The sequence below is a fragment of the Panthera onca genome, chromosome A2, assembly GCF_046562875.1.
Source record: "Panthera onca isolate mPanOnc1 chromosome A2, mPanOnc1 haplotype 2, whole genome shotgun sequence".
Taxonomy (NCBI): domain Eukaryota; kingdom Metazoa; phylum Chordata; class Mammalia; order Carnivora; family Felidae; genus Panthera; species Panthera onca.
In genome coordinates this window covers 155,211,562-155,235,080 of record NC_138340.1, presented here as the reverse complement: position 1 = coordinate 155,235,080, position 23,519 = coordinate 155,211,562, and the positions used below count along the sequence as shown (strand labels likewise).

At 45.2% G+C, this 23,519-nt stretch overlaps 1 protein-coding gene and 1 pseudogene across 1 annotated transcript in view; both read right to left on the bottom strand.

Moving 5' to 3' along the window:
* TMEM178B (transmembrane protein 178B) overlaps positions 1-23,519 on the bottom strand; it is a 357,133-nt gene that overhangs the window by 293,445 nt on the left and 40,169 nt on the right. The window lies entirely within an intron of this gene.
* Positions 1,804-1,911, bottom strand: LOC132679907 (5S ribosomal RNA; annotated as a pseudogene).

Below are 23,519 nucleotides of genomic sequence, written 5' to 3'. Positions count from 1 at the left end.
AAGGTTGAGAGGAAGCGGAAGAAGAATGAATGTATGTATTCATCAACGTCCCTAAGCCCCAATAATGGGCCACAGGTCATGCTAAGCACTAAGGGTACCAAAATCAATAGTGGCTACAGTAATAAAGCAGCAGCTAATACTCCAACAGTGGCCACTATATACCAGGCACTACGTGTTAGGTCAACTTATTTAGTACACATAACAATCCCACGAGATAGATATTCTTACCCTTTATGTATAGATGATGCAACAAGGTCCAAGAAACTGACGTGTGTAGTGTTGCATTGCTAAGAAGTGGCAGGATCTGGATTCCTTTCCAGGCATCCGATTCTAGAATCTGTGTTCTTACCTACCTCCCAATACAGCACCCTGCCCGTGAGTAGCTCGCAGACCACCAGCCACTCACATGCTGGAGCTGGGGCTGTGTGTTCTCTCCTCGGAGAGGCAGCATGGAAGAGAAGGCAGTGACAGGGACGAGTGGGACGGCCACTGGCCTTGAAGTCAGACAGACCTAAGCCCAAGTTCTCTATCTGCCACCCACTACCTATGGAAACTTCAGCAAGTTAGGTTATTAACCTCTCTGAGCAGCAGTTTCCTCCCCCAGGAACAAAGGTGTGACTATCTACTTGGTTCAGTTTTATTGGAATTAAATGAGATTCTGTATACAAAAGTGCAAAGTACTGTGCTTGGCATAGAGTAAGCTCTCAATATATCCCTTCCTCTTGCTGTCCCAATACTTTCTCTCCAGCTCCCTAAACCTAAAGTTTTCCAGAAATATTAGAAGAACCACTGCACAGGGGAGTCTGGCTGGCTCAGTGGGTAGAGCATGCAACTACTTTTGATCTTGAGGTAAGGAGTTCAAGTTTCACGCTGGGTTTGGAGCCTACTTTTAAAAATATAAATTGAAAAAGAGAGAGAGAGAGAGAACGAACGAACCACCACTGCACATTCTGGCCCTGGGCATGCATTTGGTTTAGGCAGCAAAGTATTTTCAAAGGCACCATAACTGGGCAGGAGCTATTGTGGCCACAAGAGAAGCAGCTCAGCACCTAGTAGGTCCTACAGTGACAGTGACCCCCCAGCCCCCACGGGCCGGGGAGCTCTCGACTTGTGCGTGGAACCAAGGTGACCTATATCTGCTTCAGACCTACACGACCAGACTTTCCCAGGGCAGGGCCTAGACTCGGCCGTTTGAATTCCTGGACGCCCCCAAGTTTGAGAACGGCTGCATGAAAAGGTAAAACACTCTTTTCCAACAAAATGCATGGCCCAGGGGTGAATGAGCGGACCTGCCATGCTGCCAACTTTAGATGTTTCTTTTACAAGAGACTGGAAATAAAGGCCGTTTCTCTGTGTCTGGAGGAAATAAAGGTCTCCTCTGGAAAGAAGAGGCCCTTTTAAACTAGGATTTCCAGGAAATCCAGGGAAAGCCACAGCATCTTCCTTGCCCAGATTTCAGAAACCAGAGACGCTAGGTACAGCAGGGAAGTGAAGCACAGCAGAGCCCAGAAGAGACTCGATCTGCTGGGGCTGAGAGCATAGGTATTTATGCTGCATAGGAACCAACCTTTGAGTTAAAGACCAGGGGCAACATCAAATTCTGCTGGCTGACCCCGTATGCAACCAAAAGTGACCTTAGAATAATTTCGTCATCAGGTAAGCCAGAGCTAAAGGTCAGATAATAACCAAGGACACCTAAGTCAGGCCCAGCATTTCCCCTTGACTTAGGGCTGGGGTCATGTGACCAACTCCCCCCCACTTGGCCCCTGGACCTGGTTAACGAAGAGACAACTATGGGGTGCCAGCCCACGGGACCCCAAGTCTCCCATCCAAGTACTAACCAGGCCCGACCCTGCTTAGCTTCCGAGATCAGACGAGATCGGGCGCGTTCAGGGTGGTATGGCCGTAGACACAGGACCCCAAGTCTACCCTGTAGTGAACTCAGTCCTGGCACCATGCTCTTCTCCCTGTATCTACCATCAACTCCAGTTCCAGCAGACAAGTCCCCACCTCCCTGTGTCCAAGTCTCTGGGCCGGGTATGCCGCCTCTCCCCTCACTTCCCCTGGATGAACTGAGGCCCTGCTCTTCACTGGGAGACACGCCCACGAGGCCCCCACACGGAGTACACTGTTTGTCTGGGCTCTGCACTGAAAGGATGGGCTTTCTAGCCTTTCTAGCACCTCCTAGAAGGTGCACTGGCCCATGCAGAAGGCTGAAGCTTGGGATCCGACCAGTTCTGACCCTTTCCCTCACACTACCTGTGTAACCTCCCCTACCCAGTGCCTGCTCCAGCCCTGTGTGCTTAACTACATGGCTAACCACGTGTCTCTAGCTTTGTTCCAAAATGTGACTTTTAACAGAGAAAAAGCAATTATAGCACATTCATTGTACCTCTGCTTGTACCTCCTCGCCCACAGCAGCTGAGGGAGGGGGAAACAGTAAGGAAAAAAAAAAAATGTCTTTATTGTATCTACCAGCAAAGAAAAAAGGGTTTACTATCCAGCTATCTCACCTACAGGGTGTAATACTCAGCTAGAATTCATATATGCCTTTTCTAATCATAAAGCTTAATTAACAAGTTGACTAGAGAATTAGAATGTGAACATCATAGTTAATGAATTTGTAAGTTCTGTGTACAGAAAGGGAATCCTCAATATCACCTGTTCAGCTTTTAACCAACCTAACCTGTGTTTAAAACTTTACACACTGAAACCCCTATAGTCTGAACCACCACTCATATGAAATATGGGCTTTAAACAGCTGTTGAATGAACATTCGAGCTCTCGATCAAAGTCCTGCTTTCCAGCCAAGATTCATTCACTTATTCTCTCACTCAACAAATGTTTCTTGAGGGTCAACTATGCATCAGGCACTATGGGTGAAGCAACAATGTCTGACCTCATGGAGCAGACAATACAGGTGGGAAACACAGACAAGAAAGCAAATAACATACTACACAATTCATGCTACTAATGAAAGTTTCGGGTACAGTAATAAAAATACATGGGGAATATTCCAGTAGCAAGGAACACACTGGCACCCCAATCTTGGTCTTCAACACCATTCTCCAGTAAAAGGAACCAAGGATGCTTGGAGAAATATTTGATTCTAGGTCTGGACAGGAAATACACAAGATTACCTTGAAGCATTTTGTGGTGTCAGAAATTAAGAAGATGCTCAAAGATAATTTACTAAGTCAATGCCCACATCGACCAGACAAGGTCAAAGAGACACAAGAGCCAAGTGAAACAGTTCCCAATGGTCAAAGGTAGAATTGGGGGGAAAAAATAAGCAGCACTGGATTATAACCCAAAGTATGAAATATACTTGAGTCTACATGGATGAGTAAATGACTGAATATATCAATAAATGGAAAACAAATCTCTCACGCAGAATTCCAAATAACTTATGTAGATGCTCCTCCCCAAAGGAAGGGGAGCATAACTGCCCATTCCTCAGCTGTGGGCTATGTCTACTCACATCCTTCCCAAGAGGACAGTTGAGGCTGGGGCAGGGTGGGGGTCCAGAGTAACTTACAGTAGAGAAATCTGACACACACTACTTCAACCAGGAGGTCAAGGTCAACATCAACAGTCATAAGTCACACTGATAGGATGTGCCTTTAGCATGCTATGATGAAAATGGCACTGTACATGATTTTCCTCCCAAACCCATTATCTAGCCTAATCATGAGGGGGAAAAAATTCTGACAAGTTCCAACAGAGGAGCATCCTACAAAACATCTAGCCAGCAGTCCTCAAAACTGGCGAGGTCATCACAAACAATGAACGTCTGAAAAGCTGTCATAGCCAAGAAGAACCCAATGAGACAAAACAACTAAATGTGATGTCATATCCTGAATGGGACCCTGGAACAGAAAAAGGACATCAGATAAAAATTAAGGAAATCTGAAAAAAAATGTGGAGTTAATATAGTCATTAATATTGTTTCATTAGTCGAAAATGTCCCCCACTAATATGCCAATAGGGGAAACTGTGCAGGGGCTATTCAAGAACTCTGTGCTATCAGCTCAGGTTTTCTTTAAAATCTATCCTAAAGGACGCCTGGCTGGCTCCGTCGGTTAAGCGTCCTACTCTTGGTTTTGGTTCAGGTCATGATCTCACAATTTGAGAGTTCAAGCCCCATGTTAGGCTCAGTGCTGGCAGTGCGGAGCCTGCTTGGGATTCTCTGTCTCCCTCTGTCTCTGCCCCTTCCCCTCTCATGCTCTCTTAAAAATAAACACTTAAATAAAATCTATTCTAAAAAATCAAAGTCTATGAATGAAAAGAAATAAATGGGGAGAAGCCGTCAGTCTGAGAAAGCTTCACCGGGGATTCACTGTAAGCCTAGAGTTGAAGGTTCTAGGTCACGCAAGAGAAGTGTTCGGAGGTGAGGAAACAGGATGTGCAAAACCCCGTCCAGCAGGACAGAACAGAGGGAGCCAGCATGCCAGAAGTGCTGTGGACAACAGGGTGGATGGTGGGAAAGAAGGCAGAGTGGGCAGGAAGCCGCTCAGGCTTTGACTCTCCAGGAAGGAGAAGGATCGTATTCGGAGTGCGGTAGGAAGCAAGAAAAGCAGCACAGCGTCCTCAGTACAGCCATTTTATTTAGCAGTGTGTGTACAACTGTCGGATATTTTATTATATTCCAGATAGACTCCTTTTATAGAAGTCAATGAGAAACGAAACATGAAGATCAAATACTGGAGGTCTCAAACACACGTGGGCAGAGACGGAAACTACTAGGCAGATGGGAAGGGAAGACTAAATATGAAACTAAATGCATCTTTGGATTAGTCATGGATTTAAGCGGACTGTGGGATTAATTGTGAAAGAAAAGAACAAATTAAAGACCGAGAATATTTCCTTGCAGATTAGGTCTAAGAGATAAAACTTAAGTGTTCCTAATTTGTTTTATCTCTGAGAACAAAACCTTCCTTAAAACATAGAAGTCATCTTTTGCATGGGATTTTAGGAATGAAAGAAAGTAGGGAATGGCTTTTATACTTTCTATATGTAAATCTGATCTTTAACAGCCTCACAGACAAAATTTGGACAGAGGTCATGTTTTCCCCCCAATACCTGCCCTACTGCACTCTGTTTTTCAAGTTCAACATTAACTCACATTCACGTGCCAGAGCACACCCAGGTACATTAATTACCCTCCCAACACCCTACCCCCATCCCTCCCCACCCTCACTCTCAGGAAACAAAGCACTGCACCAAGCCTTCTCCTGGGTCTTGCTTCCCCAGACGTGGTGAAGGAACTAAGGAGTAGTCTGTTAAACTAATTCTCAACAAGGATGCATATGGCTCTTGCTTAAAATCTTGAATTTTAAAAGAGAGCTCATGAAAATAAGAATACCTTAGCCAAGAAACAAATCTTTACTAATTTATATTTTAGTCCTGCCAATCTGGTGGGAGAAAGATTTTGTAAAATGGAAACTTTCAACAGCCCCCTTCTATCATACCACATGGACAACCAAATACTGTGCCAGCACAAAATTTTTTTTTATGTTTATTATCTTGAGAGAGCGCACACTCGCGAGCATACACACGACAGCATGCACAAGCGGAGGAGGAGCAGAGAAAGAGGGAGAGACAGAGAGAATCCCAATCAGGGTCCATGCTGTTAGCACAGAGTCCAACATGGGACTCAATTTCACAGTTCATGAGATGATCACGAGATCATGACCTGAGCCAAAATCAAGAGTTAGACGCTCAACCAACTGAGACACTCAGGTGCTCACAAAAAAAATTTTTTTACTCATCAATAATTCTAATCTATTTTCTTTGGTTAACTTCCATACCCTTTTCACCAAACTATATTCCATTTTGATTTTACGAAGAAAAAAAAAAAAACAAAACTCTGGCACTATCAGAAACCCCTAATGAATTTCTAAATGTTGATTACAGTGTAATATGTTCGCTTCCATAGTTTAAATGTATTCATTAAACAAATACTTCTTATGTGGCAGTGCTGTTCTGCAAACTCGAGGGGGGACAATTAAGTCAGACAACATCCTTACTCTTGAAGAGTTTGTTTTTCTAGTTCAATGTAGTTAAAGCCAAAAATCCAATAGCAGATGGTGGTCCAGCCTTAAAAGCTCAATTGGAACTTCAGACCTCACAAACAAGAACAGGAAAACTGGAATGAGTTAAAAGTCTTTTTTCAAGAAGGAAACAAACAAAAGTACAATAAGGGTTCAGGTTAGGAAACCCTAAGGCAATCTGAGCCTTGTCACTTAAACAAAAAAAAAAAAAAAAAAGCCTTGCAGGCTCTATGTTGACCGCTTGCTCAGAGCCTGGAGCCCGTTTCAGATTCTGTGTCTCCTTCTCTCTCTGCCCCTCCCCCGCTCCTGCTCTGTCTCCCTCTGTCAAAAATAAATAAATGTTAAAAAAAAAAAAAAAAAAAGCTCCTAGTGCTGTGAATGGAGGCTCAAGCTAGATGTTAAAGACCCAGAACTGTGGGGGCACCTCAGCCGATTAAGCCTCCACCTTCAGCTCACGTCATGACCTCACAGTTCGTGGGTTTGAGCCCCACATCGGGCTCTGTGCTGACAGTTCAGAGCCTGGAGCCTGCTTCGGATTCTGTGTCTTCTTCTCTCTCTGCCCCTCCCCCACTCTCTCTCTCTCTCTCTCACAAGTAAATAAACATTGAAAAATAAAATAAAAAAAAAATAGAGAGCTGGCTAAAATAGCTCCATGACAATAACAAATGTAGGTAAAGATGTGAAGGAACTACAAAACCCGTATGTTGTTGGTGGCAGCGTAAAGTGGTTCCATCACTTTGAAGAACTGCCAGTTTCTTATCAAGTTAAACATACACTTCCCAAATAAGCCCACCCCCAGATATTTATTCACCCAAGAGAAACGAGAATCTACTTCCACAAAAAGACTGGCACAAAAATGTAATACCAAACGGTCTTAAAAATAGCCAAAAAGGACAAACTACCCAAAGGTCCATCAATTACAAAGCCAACGAAGGGTGAGCTATTCTTACGATGGAATACTACTACCCAGCAACAAAAATACACACAACAAAGGTAAATCTCAAAATACTACGATAAGCAAAGGAGGCCGGTCACAACAAAGCACACACCACGTTTCCGTTTATATGTGGTCCAAAACAGGCAAAACTAATCTGTACTGAAGGAAGTCAGATCTGTCACTGCCTACAGCTGGGGAGAGGTGGCCAATGGAGGAGGGAACGTATGGGGTGATAGAAATGGTCTGCTTCTTGTTGAGGTGATAGTTACAACCCTCAACACACAAACAGAACGCTTGAGATATTGTATGTTAGTTAAAATCTTTAAAAAAAAAAAAAAAACTTTTAAACTGCTTAACATCAGGTTAACAGGGAAAAAAAGGGCACAAAAACACCAGCAAACACCTGAGAGACCTGCTCTCTTAGAGAAGTAGATGTTGGTGGCTGCCACTGGCATTCCAACTCAGTACAAAGGGTTGGGTTTTACTGGTCTAAGACAGTTTTGTGGCAAAATGTCCGGGAGATTCGAAATCAACCTGCTCAAGAATCATCTTTAAGAATAGTTCCCTTTTAAGTAAGAATATTTATTGAAAGTCTACCAGGGCCAGGCATAGAACTGGGTGTGGGGAATTCAGCCCCACATCTGACGAGCTCCCATCCTAGCGAAGGGACAGCAACAGTAGGTGGTAATATGGTAGGGGCATAATGTGGGGAGGGGCAAGATTAACAAAAAAAGTTAGCTGATTTCAGGGGCTGACTGATCCCATCAATTTGTACTCACGAGGTTGTCTTGCTTTTAAAGGTTTCTCTAGTTAAGGTCCAACGTTGGGAAACACTGATGTAGCGATAAAAAGCATACGTGGGCTGTGACTACAGAGCATTTGCGTAGCGACATACGATCATTCCCGGCTCAGTCACCTTTCAGGAAGTATCCGTTGTTATTATTATTTCCCCCCTCTCCCTCCTTATAACTAAAACATGAACTTTGAGAATACATGTACAATTAGAGACATGTACAAGAACACATTCGTCACAGTTTCATTCATAATAGCCAAAGCTGGAAATGGCCCAAACAGAATGGATAGGCTGGGGTGGGTTCATATAATGGGACGGCTCCGTGCAATAAAAAGAACAAACTGCTGCTACATAGCAATTAACAACTTGGATGAATCTTACAGACATAATATTGAGTGAAAGAAGCCAAACACAAACGACCACATACTCTATGCTGTCATTTACATGAAGTTCAAGAACAGGCAAAACCAACCCGATAATAGAAGACTGCGATTACGTTTGGCAGGAGCTGCCCACAGAAAGAGGGCACAAGGGAGCCTCGTTGCGCATGAGCAAGGTTATCTCGATCTGACTGGTGGGAACATGGGTAGGTGCACGGGAAAAAATTAACTGAGCTCTTCGCTATGGATCTCTGTGCTTTACTGTATATATATTATACCACAACTTAAAAAGTTAAGAATTTCAATGCAACTCGCTAAATAAAGAAGCACATTCGGGAATAGGAGTATTTCTCGTGTAGTATCTCATTTTCAGCCACTGATGGCTTCAGTGAATGGAAATGCTGGACCCTTTCTATTCTAAGTGGCTCGTTCATTCATTCACTACACATCTCCTGATCATGTCCCAGCTGCTGGGCACCACGCTAAGTGCCCAGAACACATGAACGAACCTGACAACACGATCCCCATCCTTAAGGGCATCCCTGAAATGGGCAGTCAGCCATGTAACCTATTACCCTGGGGCAGCTGGTGGCAGCTTCTCTTGATGTGGCCCTGTGGGAGTTCAAAGATGTCCACAGGAGAAACCTTAGACCCCAGTTTGAATCTGGTAACTAAAACCTCATGCGCGGTCATCCATTTCTCCTGAGGAGCAACGTGGGTGATCGCTCTCAGATCATAGTGTTTAATTGCACTTGACATTTCTAGGTCATCAGTTGTCATGGCGAGTATCCTCCTGGAAGACTCCTCATTTGTGACAACAGCAGAGGAAAAGAAGCTAATTTTAGAGAACACAGCCCAGCTCCCACCCTGTGGAGGAACATCCAACAGAAGACTCTTTGTTCTCTCAGCCGTGGAGTGGTGTGGGAATCGCAAAACAACTCCAGCAACTGCCTCCCACCCTCATCACGGGCCCTGGGATTCTGCCCTCCAGATGGTTCAAGAGGCAGCCCCATGCAGTATTAATGTAATGTATGAAACATGACAAACACTTTGCTCTGGTTTCTGGCATGAATTAATATTTAACGTGCTTTGAGTTTTATTTTAAAAGACCCAAGTTAATTGATGGTACATCCAAAATAGCCCCGATCTTCTTGCATTTTTAAAACGCTTCGTGGTGAAAATGGGCACAAGTTAGGGGTCCAGGGGCTGCTTTGCCTCACAGAAGAGGTCTGACGACCCGACCCTGGAGCTAAGAAGAAAGTCGACCTCTGGAGAGAACAAAAGAACAAGAGAAAAGGGAGCAGGAAGGCCAAGGATTCTTAACAGTACCGCAGCGTTCATTCCTCCTAAGGCTGAGCAAGCAATTATTCCCGACTAATGCTGACAAGACCAGAAAGGAGGCCCAACGGGACTGGTATTTGGTTTCTAGATATGACCAATAACAAGGCTGACCAGATGTCCTGGTTTATCTGGGACGATCTCAGTTTACACTTGTTACAAGTATCAACAGTGTCTCCTTTAACACTCAAAAGTGTCCCAGTTTGAACAGATTAACAGTCACCTAATCACTAAGGGAAGCAGTAGCTGGTGTGCTAGAATTGACACAGCCTTTGGAGGAGGAAAAGGACCAACTCTTTTTATATCCTGTGGTTCACCTTGGGTCCACTCAGATAGGGGCAGAGGTCGGGGCCAAGAGACTCAGACAGAAAATACAGGACAGAAGGAAAATCTAACTCTACAAGCATGAAAAACCTCACAGAGAAGGAAAAAAGAACATCTACAGAATAAAAGACAATCACTCAGGAGGCTAAAGGGGATTGGACCACAGAGACAAGAGCAAGCCCCACCCCATGGAGGCTGGCATTTCCCAGAGCTGCCATAACAAATTCACCAGAAACTGGGTGGCATAAAATAGAAATTTACGTTCTCGTGGCTGTGGAGGCCCGAAGTCCAAAATCAGGGAGACGGCGGGGTTGGCTCCTTCCGGAATAGATCCCTAACTCTCCCAGTGTCTGGTGGTTTGCCAGTGGCCCCTCCATCCCAACTTTCCAATCTCTGCCTCCGTGTTCACGAGGCCTTCCCTCTGGGTGTCTTCATAGCTCTGCATCCTCTCTTTATAGAGACACCTGTCACTGACTTTAGGGTCCACCTAAACCCAGGATGACCTCATCGTGAGCTCTTCAATTTTACGTGCAAAAACCTTTTTTCCAAATAAGGCCTCTTCGTCGGTACCAGGCACTAGGACTAGCCCAAGAAGATCGGGGCTATTTTGGATGTACCATCAATTAACTTGGGTCTTTTAAAATAAAACTCAAAGCACGTTAAATATTAATTCATGCCAGAAACCAGAGCAAAGTCCTAGAACCACCCACTACAGATGTGTGTCACATAGCGCCCTCGTGACTCAAATTTACCAAATAGGGGGTTTTTTGGTTTGGTTTTAATCAAAAAGCCTTTCCAAGCTAAATCTGGAGTGAAGGAAGGCAAGAACTAGACTCAATGTAGAAGAGCGGGTGTAAGCGAACCAAATGCCCAAGGAATGAGACAACTCCCTGGTGCCTGTGGCCACCATGTCCAATGAGGAGAAGCTGGGGCAGCTGACAAGTCATACCCCACTTCTCCCCTCAAGGTTTTTCCCTGGTTTTCGTGGTCGGTGGCCTGTGAAGCTCCGGTGTCACGGGGGCTGAAGGTGGTAGAGCTGCATGGGACAAATCTGCCTGGTCCCAAAGCCTGCTTCATACCTTCCTACTTTTTGCTCACCAAGTATGTGGACTAGCCCCACACACATGCTTCGGTGGGGAATACCAAAGAGGACAAGGGGCCTCCTTCTCAGGGATGACCAGTGACTTCAAGCTCAAAATTCCCCAGGGTGTTTCTTGACCAAGAACCCCACCTGACCCTGTGAATTAAACACTAACCACTAATCCAACTCAGCATCTCCACTGTCCATAAAAAGCCTGCCACTACAAACAAGGCAAAACAAACTGAATTAAGTTCTTATATAACCATGGTCCAGGACAGGTCATTTCCTTGATCAGAGCATCACTGGCTGCTCATTGCTATCGTGGCATTCTCCCAAGGGGTTTCCGTGTATACCCAGAATAAAGTGGAAGGTGTTGAAAGGGAAGTAGAAAGGGGATTAGGTTCAGGGAAAGATGGTCCAGATTCAGACAGCACATCTCCAAGGCTATTCACACATCAGTTCCTGCCTCCTCTCTTCTTAATACCCTACATGCACCACCACCCCACCCATCTATCCAGGCTGCCCATACACTGCTCGTCTTTGAGCTCTGGCTCATGCTATTCCTCCACTGAGAATGTTCTTACCAATCTTCTCCACTCACCCACATACCAGGTGTCCTGTCAGGCACACCTCCTCTGAGGTCCTCTTTCTCCACTCCAGTTCAAGATGGCATCTCCTTCCCCTGCATTCTTAGTGTCCTGATCCCTCATTCCACAAAATCTGTCATCCCCTAATAAATGTCTTGCTCCTTTCCCACTCCCAATTAACCCAAAGCCCTTTAGGGAAGGGAGCACTCTTCACCAAGCATAGCGACCTCCACTTGGCAGATACAATGTCTACTAACAAAGGGAAAGTAACTTGTGGGTCCATGAGAAATAACAGTTAAGTACAACTCCATCTCTTGTCCCATCTTATTTCCTGAGCTTCCAACGCCAAGAGAAATTTTCCAGCAAACTGACCTCCTTCACCTGGAGGGTCGCAAATGCCAGCTATAATTAAAACAGCAAGCAACTTTATTTTCCAGTACATTTCAGGCAGTATATGGGACACCGGACTTCACTTCCTTCCGAGTAGCTAAGGAGCAGAGTTTATTTTCAGTTGTTTCCCAGATTTTATAGCCATACTTTCTCTTCCTGATGTATGGCATATAGGTTTTAAAGTATACTAAAAAAAATTTTTTTTTGGTTTCTGAACTTCTTTAAATGTCTTAACACCTCTTGAGCTAAATGGAGACACCTGAAAATGTCAAGTAACAAAAGAGGGGTTGAGACAGAAGTTCTCTTCTAAATCAAACACAGACATTTTCTCAGAAGTATTTTTTAAATTCCTTTGACAAGAAACAACTAATTAACATCCTGATAGGGGGCCTCAGATAGTTCTTTTATCCTTCGTCATCCAACAAACCAAAGCACATAAAGGACCAAAAAAGGGGAGGGGGGCAGGGAAGAAGAGTAAATATACTAGGTAATTCTGGAAGCTTTCTTTTTGTACTTTTCCCTTTTGACTGTTGGGTGAGATAATCGGACTGGAAATTCTAGGGAGGAGCAAAGTGATGAGTAATGAGAAAGAAAGCAGCTTTGTAATCTTCTTTGAAAGGTTCTTATTTCACATTTCTTCTCAGAAAAAATAAAATACAATACTCCTATCCCTACCTTGCTTTTGTTGCAATTTCAAACATTCACAATACTTAGAACACCATACGGTAGGCATCAATTCAACAAATATTTATCACATGCCTGGCACCGTGCTAGGTGCCAGGGAAACAAAATGTGATCAACTCCCTCTTCCAGTAATGTGGACAGGCACATATTGGGAGGGATCTCTAAAATAAGAAACGGGTGCTGGCGGGCTCAGGTGGCAAAGCATGCGTCTCCTGAACTCCAAGCTGTGAGTTCAAGCCCCACATTGGGTGTGGAGATTACTTAAAAATAAAATCTTGCAAAAAATAGTAAAATAAAGAAACAGGAGACCTGCCCTCCTAGAGCTGATGGTCTAGAGGACAATGCTTGGCAATGTTAAAAAAGAGGTCAGGGGGCAAAAAAGCTCATTGCTTCTTGATATTCGATATTCATTATCAGACTACAATGGATCCATAGAGATGGAAGTCCATCGCTTTGAAACTTTTAAAAACAACGTTTAACATCACTCTAAGAAAGGGTTAACCAGCATGCAATTCTAACATATTTCTGCCAATAATGTCATAGTACGTTCTAGATCAAAAGATTGCAGGACTCTCTGGCTCCCTCATTATACAGCCAAGAAGCGAAGAGTCAGAAGTTCAGGGTGTGCTGGAGTTCACAGCAGCCACTAGTGTAGACAAGGGGATTAGACTCCACATCCCTCTGAAGCAGGTGCACCATCCCGAACAACTGCACTCTCTTCTACATGATGCAAGCACTTCCCCCTTGGACTCCTCAAGGGGATGATGTGTGGGGGCAGAGAGAAGGAACCACTCTTGTTCCTGACGTCTGCTGCCATGGCTACTGAAGGATGACCAACACAGTACAGTCGTCAGGGGATCTTCAGAGTAACAGTGACACCCTCGCCCTGGCACTAGTCATAGGACAAGGAAGGGGACAGCCTCCTGGTCACCTGAATAGCCAGCAAATCATGATGTTGCTCTCCCTGCCTCATTGGATTCTAAAACAGCACTCTTCTCCAACTTAGGCATAATTTCTATTTTTCTGTGTACCTCTGACAGATCAAGAGAGAGGAAAAGCAGGCTGAGACAGGTGGGACATTTGGGATATGCTCAAGGACCTTAAGACAAAGGGACAATGAGATTATTAGAGGCACCTGGGTAGCTCAGTCAGTTAAGCGTCTGACTCTTGGTTTTGGCTCAAATCATGATCTCACGGTTTCAGGAGTTCGGAGCCCCACGTTGGGCTCCACACTGACAGCACAAAGCCTGCTTGGGATTCTCTGTCTCCTCGGCTCTCTGGCCCTCTCCCACTCATGCTGTCTTGGCCTCTCTCAAAATAAATGAAAATAAACTTTAAAAAAAATTTTTTTTAAAAGATCATTAAAGGAAAAGAGTCAGGGGTGTCCTCAGAATGTTGGGCATGAGACAGACTGTGGACAGATGGAAACTCAGAGGTTCCTGGCTGACCAAGACTATTTCCAGAGTTTAGACTTTTCTTCTAACTCTGTGGCCTTGATCCACCTGAAAATGGGCAAGAAATACTTTGATTATGGAAACCATAGTCAAACAAGCCATAATGGTTACCTTTAGAGCTACATCAACAAGCTATTCTGGTTCTCATTCATTCAGAACCTTCCGATTCCCAGAGGAGTGGTGAAGGAAGAAAAAAAAGTAAGGGACAAGATGAAAAAGGGAAAGGCCCTTAACCATCAGGACAGATTCCAGTCTTCAGTTCATACAGCACGTCCATGTGCCACTGGACCCTGCATTTCATCTTCCAGGATGCCAGTGGTATTCCTCTGATGGAGGGTTGGCACTTTTCCTGGGACAGGATAGGATTTGTTTTGCATAATCAATGTCCTTCATTTTACAGTCCTGTGTTCTTAGGGCCCTCTGGGGCCAACAAGCACAAAAATTGTTCTAGGTAATAGCACTTGATAAAGATACTACAGTAATGCCTATTGATAAATCCATTATCAATAACAATTCCCTAACCTACAGCAGATGAGCAGTCTACACTGGACAGGCCAGGCCTAGATTTCAACTCTTTCCCCTCTTGACAGGTTGCTATAAAGTCCCTCACTGAGGCATATTCTCTCTCAGCCCTCTTCCTTCTTTCTTCCACTTCTTTTCCTTTACCCTGTTCTGCTACACTCTCATCTTACCCAAAGTCTTATTTACTTATTAAACCAAAGACTTTGAATATGTTATTTTCCTGGGGAATTTCCAGGCTGTTCTCCTTTACTTCTGGTAAATGAATTTCTAATTGGACAGAGTGAGTCAACTCTACCAACAGAAGGAAAGGAATTATGGAAGACAAAGAGCTGCAACCCCCTAGAGATGAAGAACAAGAGACAACACCAACTCATGAAAGCTTTTAACAAATTCTTCGGAGACAAGGGCAGGTGGAAAAGGGCACCTGACCGGAGTTACAACCTCAACAGGTTGAAAGGGGGAATGCAGACAAGGAGGGAGGGCTCACTACCAGAGCCCAGGGCCGCTCAGGACTTATGAGCAACAGGTGCATGGGGGGAGGGGAACAGGTCTCCTACAAAGAAACAAGATTAAGTGGCATCACATTTCATTACCTAGAAACCAACAGACGCATTCTCACTTTGGAGACATCGTTCATTTCAATTTACCATTCTCTACCTAGTCAGACTGTCAACCAAGAATACAAGAATAAAATCATTTTCACACAAACAACGACTGAAAAATATACTTTTTAAGAAGCTACTATGGGTGCCTGGGTGGCTCAGTGGGTGAAGCATCCAATTTCGGCTCAGTTCATGATCTCGCAGTTGGTGAATTTGGGCTCAGAGCCTGGAGCCTGCTTCCAATTCTGTGTCTCCTTCTCTCTGCCCCTCCCCTGCTTGCATTCTCATTCTCTCTCAAAAATAAAAAATTGTTTTTAATTTTTAAAAAATTTTTTAAAAGAATTTAAAAAATAAAGAAGCTACTATAGGATGTGCTACAGCAAAAAAAAAAAAAAAAAAAAAAGGTAAGAAAAAAGATATGACCCCTATGGAAAAGGGAACGCAATCAAGATTGTGGTCAAATCCCAGGACCCGCCTAAACAGAAACCAATCAGAGCAGGAATGAAAGAGGTCTCAGAGGGGAAAACGGAACTTCAAGTACCTTTCCTGTTGAGTTGTTTGGCAAATAATATTGATAGGTATTTGACAGATCTAGTAGAATCTTCGGGAGAAATAAGCAATAGATAAAGCACTGAGCAAAATTTTTTAAAGGCCATTATGACCTCTAGGCAAATAGAACAATGTACAAGAAGTAAATATAATCATGGTATACAATTTGGCTCTGCTGTAAATGATATATATATAGTCCTAATGATGTAAATATTGACAAAGGATTTAACCAAAAATTGTGATATAGTTTTACTGAGAAAATAAGAGGGAGGTGGATAAAGGGAGGGGTATAAGTACGGAAATTCAATCAACTGGATCACAAAGTTAATATGGAATATCTAATACTGCCCAAGAAACAGCAGTGTATTTTTTTTAAATATGGCACTATAGGAGGAAACCAAAAACCTCTCAAGTGCCTGCCTCTAAAAAGCTGGTGTGGGATATGGGAGAAGGAGGACTGGTTTTTTTTCTTTAGGACATTTTTAGTTATATTTTCCTACCACTATTTTACTTTGATTAAGAACAAAATTAAAAAGATGTGTGTCCCATTTATATTCTGAATTAACATTTTTATAAGACCTGCAATGATGTTGTAAATAGCATAATCATATTGGGTTGCATGATTTTATTAAAAGCATTTTATTAAATGTAAACATTTAAAAATATTCCACCATCAAAAAAAAAAAAAAAAAAAAAAAAAAAAACAAGGATAGGAGTGCTTTGTGGCAAATACATCTGCCCCTCTAAATCTTCACAGCCTGATAAATTACCTATCCCCTCCTGGAGATGAAACAGGTTGAACTTCAGACTCTACCCGGGGCTTTTGCCTCCAGGTGCACCATATCACAAAATACGTACCAACTGTCTGTTCTACCCAGGTCTCACGATGCTCATCTCAAGTTTTGCCTCCAAATACATAAGAAGACCCTGCCCCTGCAGTTACATGATCCATTTTCAGCACCACCTAGCCTTCCCACCTCCGTCTAAAATCTGACCACTTTACTATCACAACTAGACTATCTAGCACAAGCAGACTAAACTTTGCCAACCCTTTCATTCTTATGAGGATAAGCAGACCCCTGCCCTGCTCCAGCCATCGGTTCACGGAGACATGCGATGACCCCTTCCATGTGACTGAGAGCTGCACCCGAGGTCCCCTCATGTTCCTCGGCCTCATCAACCTCTCTCAACCTGCATGGGCCTGGCTCCCTCCAGAGCCCTTCCTCTCTCTCACCCTCTCCCGATTTCTGAGACTGAACCACAAGAGGGAATCTCCAAGATAACAACTCCCCACGGAGGGCATTTAGCAACTGTATCTGCAAAACGCATCAAAGCATATTAATAAACGGAATGCAAGCTGGTGCGGCCACTCTGGAAAACAGTATGGAGGTGCCTCGAAAAACTAAAAATAGAGCTACCCTACGACCCAGCAATTGCACTACTAGGCATTTATCCACGGGATACAGATGTGCTGTTTTGAAGGGACACATGCACCCCCATGTTTATAGCAGCACTATCGACAATAGCCAAAGTATGGAAAGAGCCCAAATGTCCATCGATGGATGAATGGATAAAGATGTGGTTTATATATACAATGGAGTATTACTCGGCAATCAAAAAGAATGAAATCTTGCCATTTGCAACTACGCGGATGGAACTGGAGGGGATTGTGCGAAGTGAAATTAGAGAGAGACAAGAATCATATGACTTCACTCATATGAGGACTTGAAGAGGCAAAACAGATGAACATAAGGGAAGGGAAACAAAAATAATATAAAAACAGGGAGGGGGACAAAACAGAAGAGACTCGTAAATATGGAGAACAAACAGAGGGTTATTAAAGGGGTTGTGGGAGGAGGGATGGGCTAAATGGGTAAAGGGCACAAAGGAATCTACTCCTGAAATCATTATTGCACTATATGCTAACTAATTTGGATGTAAATTTTTAAAAATGAAAAATAAAACAAGTTAATTTAAAAAAGCATAATAAAAATGTTTGCTGAGTACCAACAGAAGCCACAGGTGTTGCAGAGAGCACAGGACTTGAAAATGGTTTAGCCGCCACCCACATCCACCAGGGCTCTTCAGTCCCTGCTGGACTCTTACCTTCCACCTGCCCATACCGTACCAGCCAGTCTCCCCCTGAAAGCTCTCTGGCCACCAGAGCCCTCTGGGACCATGTGGGATGGGAGGCACCGGGCAGCTAACATCCCTAACCCCCAGCAAGCCTCAACACAAGGAGAATCCACGGATAAAGAGCTTTAAGAGTCAGCTGGAGAAAGTGGAAGCCTTTTCTGCGCAGTCTCCCGGAGCTCCGCGGGGACTGAGCCCCAGCTGCCCACAGCACTAACCCACTCAGCGACTCCCCCAGCGCATCCCCCTTCTGCTGCTTCCTCCTGTCCCTGCCTCAGGGTGCACTCAGGGGAACTAACACGGGGGCCTGTCGGACTCAGCAAAATGTCTGGAGAGCCAACTGTGCCAAACCACGGTCCTCGGGGACCTGCTATAATGAACAGGTAAAACTGACACATAATTAGCACATTTTTTAATGCAAAATAAACGTTAGAAAGCAAGATTTTCTGAAGTGCCCCGGACAAGGCCCTTTTAATTTTGTTTATGCTATTTTCTTCACACCGTTCCTTCAACGCCCTCTTTTCTTTGCAAAGGTAAAATTCCTCGCTCCGCAAAGTCGAAACACACGAGTTAATAAGGTCTGAAATAACAAGGGCCCGTGATCATTTATGGTTGTCTCTATCCCGGTGTGGCCTCTCTAACCGAATCCTCAGAACCGTCAGCATTGGCTTCTCCTGCAAAACCTGCGTACATTCTCCAAACAACAAGCCCAGGGCTTCCCTCCGAGGTCAGACATCACTGATGTAAGGAACGCCACCATCGTTAACTGGGTAGCTCTCACGACACACGGAGCCTTCGAAACACTTTATGTACGTGAACTCATTCATCCTGCGAGGTAGGCATTATTATTATTCCCACTGTACAGACGAAGAGACCACGTCTAATGTCAAACAGGAAATGGAGAGGCTGAGATTAAAACCCAGGCCGCCTTACCTCCAGCCCGATTCTAGGCATAAAAGGAAAAGGGCCCTTGGCCCACAGAACCCACCTCGGGAAAGGAGGCGTCCGGAAGAACCTCCCACCAGCCCTACCAGGGAAGCCCTTAAATAGCTGCAGCAGGGGGGTGGGACGAGCCAGGACGGAGGCTTGGAAGGGCTGAGAGAACCCAACACCTGAACTGCGCGACCCAGCCCCCTGCCGTAGGAAGGGATCCTTTCAATGCCGTGATTGCATAAAATTGCACAGGAGATGGTAAATAATGTAATATTTCACAAATATCTACTCCACCCACGGATGCCACGTGGGGGTCCCTTGATCCAGTAAAGTATCTCTAAGTCGCCATTTCATTGGAACTTAATAGCCCAAGAAACTGGCTGGGACACCAGCTGAACAAAATCCGGTCCTGGCCGCCCTCCCGGTCTTGCGAGAGGTTGTCAGTTCTCTCCCAAACTTCTTCCTACCTCCGGCCTCCATCTCCGTACTTGCTTCCGACCCTGCTTCCCTCATCCTCTGCCACACAGAGGCCAGCACCCACCTTTGCCTTGTGCTTAGGGCCGTGCTGGCAACGAATGACGCGGCTTGCACTGTCTCTGGCCGATGAGAAAAGCGCAGAGGCGGCCTCCGTAGGCAAACAACGCCTTCAATCGCGGCCAGCTGTTCAAACAAAGGTTTCTCAGTGGCTCAAACAGAGAAACAGGCCGGAGTTGGGTGTTCCGTCCGAGCTGAGCCACCCGCGTCACGCTCATTCACCAGAAGTGGTTCCGTGTTAACACAAAACACCATCCATCATATTAAATCCGCGTTGTTAATTTGAACCTTATTGGTTCTGTCACTTTATTTGTCTTTAACGTGTAAAGCTCTTTTGGGTTTATGGATATAAAGCTTTAAGTACTAGGAGTTTAAACCTGGCTGTATTTCATACATGTTTAAAATTATAATCAAAATAATTTAAGTCGACTCTGGGGGCCCATGAGAACCCCCCCCCCTTTAAACTACCCTAAACCTTACAGAGAGGCCTTTTTCCTCAGTGGTGAAAGCCCTGTCAAGGTGGCTTCTGTGGACTCCCCAGGGAATCTTGCTCCTAGCAGATGCCCGATGAAGTCTTCAACAGAGTCACTGAACTCTGTTTGCCCCTCATTCATGTGCTCCCCATTTTAGGTCTCAACAGTTCCTTAGCCCTTTGTCTTCCTTTCCCAGAGACAGCCTCCCAGTTTTCAAATTCCCTAAGGCAACTCTTACTTTTCATCAAAGCCAAGGAGAGGTGGAAATCCTATGCCTGGCATTCGGGATAGTGCACGATCCGGTAACTCCAAATGTGCCTCCACTCTTTCCCTAGGATAACCCCAAGGAAGCTTTTCTGCTCACTCCTACCGAATACATAACACCGGGGTTTCCTCCGCCCTCCTCCCTGCCTGCCCGACTCTTTCCCAGGGTGGGCCCGGTCCCCGAGTCCCACTCACACTGACCTTCCCTTCTCCTTTCTCCACTAGCACCCTCCCTGTCTGAATCACCCACCTTGGCCTCTACCTGCATGGTACCTTCTAAAGTAACCAAATGTTCCACAAGACTCCCCAAAGGGTTAAAACGCTCTCAAAGAACAGGGAAAATATCCGAGTACCTTCTTTAGTCCCCTGACTGCCGCCTGAGTTCCCCACTAACAGCAGAGTCTGTGCTAACAGCTTACATGTGGTAGGATATTTGGGAAGGATCCCAGGAGGAGGAGCGAAGAACTAGGGGAGAGAAAAAGCCAGCCCAAAGGTGTATCGATGGGCTGGTCTCTGTGTGGCTCACCAGGGCTCGATCGCACTGGGACCTTCGAAGGCGACTAGTATAGGCCTCAGAATCATCCACCCAAAGGACAGAAGGAGAAAGCATTTTACCCCCCTTCCCTCATTGGTCAAGGACTGACCCGTGGGGTGTCGATTCCTTTGCCCTTCCAAGTGGCAACTGCATGAGATCCAACAGGCCTTTGGGGGGTGATCTCCAGAAACCCTTGGGCAGAGAGAGATACACGGTGCTGCTGACGCCAGAGGCTGTCGGTTATACTTGTGCGAGGCTGGTTGCTCAGCAATGGCTGGGGTAGAAGATGGGCCGAGAGGAGGTGAGGCAGGACACAAAGATGCCTGTTCTGTCCCCGCAGCAACTAGCACAATGCTATGCTTCAAGCAGGTGAGCCACTCTCGCCAGTGGAATTAACTCACACACTTCTTCCTTGAAGCCTTCACACATTAGTCAGTGATTTTCTGTGGTCATCCACTTTCAGACCTGGAAAACTCAAGGCTTCCTCTTTATGCCAATTATACACAATCTTTGATCCCTATACTAAAATGCCCTTAACTGTGAAAATAGCAAGACAATAGGATCATGACTTTAGATTCCACACAGCATTTCTGTACACTAATTACATTATCTAAATAGCCTGAGGTAGCACCATCACCAAGGGCACCTGGGTGGCTCAGTGGGTTAAGTGTCTGACTTCGGCTCAGGTCGTGATCTCACGGCTCATGAGTTCGGCCCCCGAGTCAGGCTCTTGCTGACAGCTCAGAGCCTGGAGCCTGCTTCGGATTCTATGCCTCCCTCTCTCTCTGTCTCCCTCTCTCGCCCCGCCTCAAAGATAAATAAACATTAAAAATAAATAAATAGGGGAGCCTGGGTGGCTCAGTCGGTTGAGTGTCCGACTTCAGCTCAGGTCATGATCTCACGGTTCGTCAGTTCGGGCCCCACGTCGGGCTCTGTGCTGACAGCTCAGAGCCTGGAGCCTGCTTCCGATTCTGTGTCTCCCTCTCTCTCTGCCCCTCCCCCACATGCCCTCTTTTATTAGTTTAAAGAAAACTAATAAAAAAATTGTTTAATAAATAAATAGTGACCAAATAAAATGGTTTCTTCAACTCCATTCCGCAAACATTTCCTGAGTCCCTGTTATATGTAACATGCTGTTTTGGTGCTGAAGAGATGTGATGCATATGCTGTAGTCTCTGGCCTCAAGAAGCTCACTGTCAGCCTGGGATAGCACAACTCACCACCAAGAGAGACAACAAGAGGAACCCCAGAGAAACAGATGCACTGAAGGAGCTCAGACGGAAGGGTTCCTATTCCAGTGGGGGAGTTGGGAATGGCTTCCCGAAGAACAGGGTGTTGAGATGGGCTCTGACTAGTCACTCTCCTGGAAGGATGCTCTCTGATCAGAGGGATGACAATGGGAAGAAGAAGAAATGGTCCCAGCAGTGTCCCTTGGCTGGACAACGCCCTCACTTGAGCCCTCCCACACCTTTCTAGTCCGATGTTTTTCAAGTCTGATTCAAGTCTGACGGTTTTCAAATTTGATGGTTTTCAAGCTGTGTTACATGGAGTCCCAGGATCTTAGGGAACAGATGGACAGGGATGGGACAGATGGGACAGAGCACAGGGATCTGAGAGTCCCCCTCCCATGTCAACTAGAACAGCTCAGTTAGAACAAGACGAACTCCACTGTTAAACAGGCATTTAAAAAGTAAAAAGCCGGGCACCTGGGTGGCTCAGTCAGTTGAGCATCCGGCGCTTGGTTTCAGCTCAGACCACGATCTCATTCAAGCCCCAAGTGAGGCTATGCACTGACAGCATAGAACCTACTTGATGTTCTCTGTCTCCCTCTCTCTCTCTGCCCCTTCCCCACTTGTGCTCACTCTCCCTCTCTCTAAATAAATAAACTTTTTTTTTTTAAAGTAGGGGCACCTGGGTGGCTCTGTTATTAAGTGTCCAACTTCGGTTCAGGTCATGATCTTGCAGTTCGTGAGTTCAAGCCCCGCGTTGGGCTCTGTGCTCACAGCTCAGAGCCTGGAGCCTACTTCAGGTTTTGTGTCTCCTTCTCTCTCCACCCCTACCCCCACCCACACTCTCTCTCTCTCTCAAAAATAAATAAACATTAAAAAAAAAAAAGTGAAAACCACTCTTGGAGTTGGAGCACCCATGCAGGAGTTTGAGTCCTACCCTACTACCAACCAGCCACATGAACAGCCCGTGAGCCTCTCCCTCAGCAGCTCTCGAAATACATCCAACTACTCCTGCCATCTTGAAATTGTTAGCTTCAGGGGAAACTACTTAATATTTGGAAACCTGGTGGAGCATTTGCGGGCAGGCAGTGGGCTGCCTCTGGCTAAAATGCAAAGTAAGTTACCAAGTCACAATAGATTTCATCTCCTTTTACTCCTCTTCCCCATGTGAGGGGCTTGAGCTGTAAGATAAATGAAACATGCTTCTTGGCCACTCACCCAGCAAAAGCCATTTATCACTCTGGCCAAGTGGGTGAGTGGCTATTTGCAGAACGGAACGCCTGGTCTCGAGAAGTGTCCAGGTGAGTTCTCTCGTCTAATGAACAAGAGAAAGAGCTTTGATGTCACGGGTCACGCTTACCTCCCTGAGTCCCGCAGAGTCACAGAGCTGGAGAGGATGAGATGAGCTCCCATCAAATGTGTAGCAAGAGGGAAAGAGGAGAACGTCCTGGCACTTTGGCCTGCCACCATTTGATTTTTCAATTCTAACCCAGTAATAAGAGAGAGGTAGCGAGGTGATTTCTGAAAATAAACTGCTCTGAAGGGAATAAATCTTCCAGAGTAGAATTAGCCCCAAAAAGCTTATGAAAATGTCCGGGGTGAGTTCATTCTTTCTGATTACCTACCACTAGGTTTATATACATCTGGGCAAACATTAAGGATCAACTAGCAGCAAATAACGGAACAAGATAATCACTGACTTTGCAAACCGTGCACCCTTCACA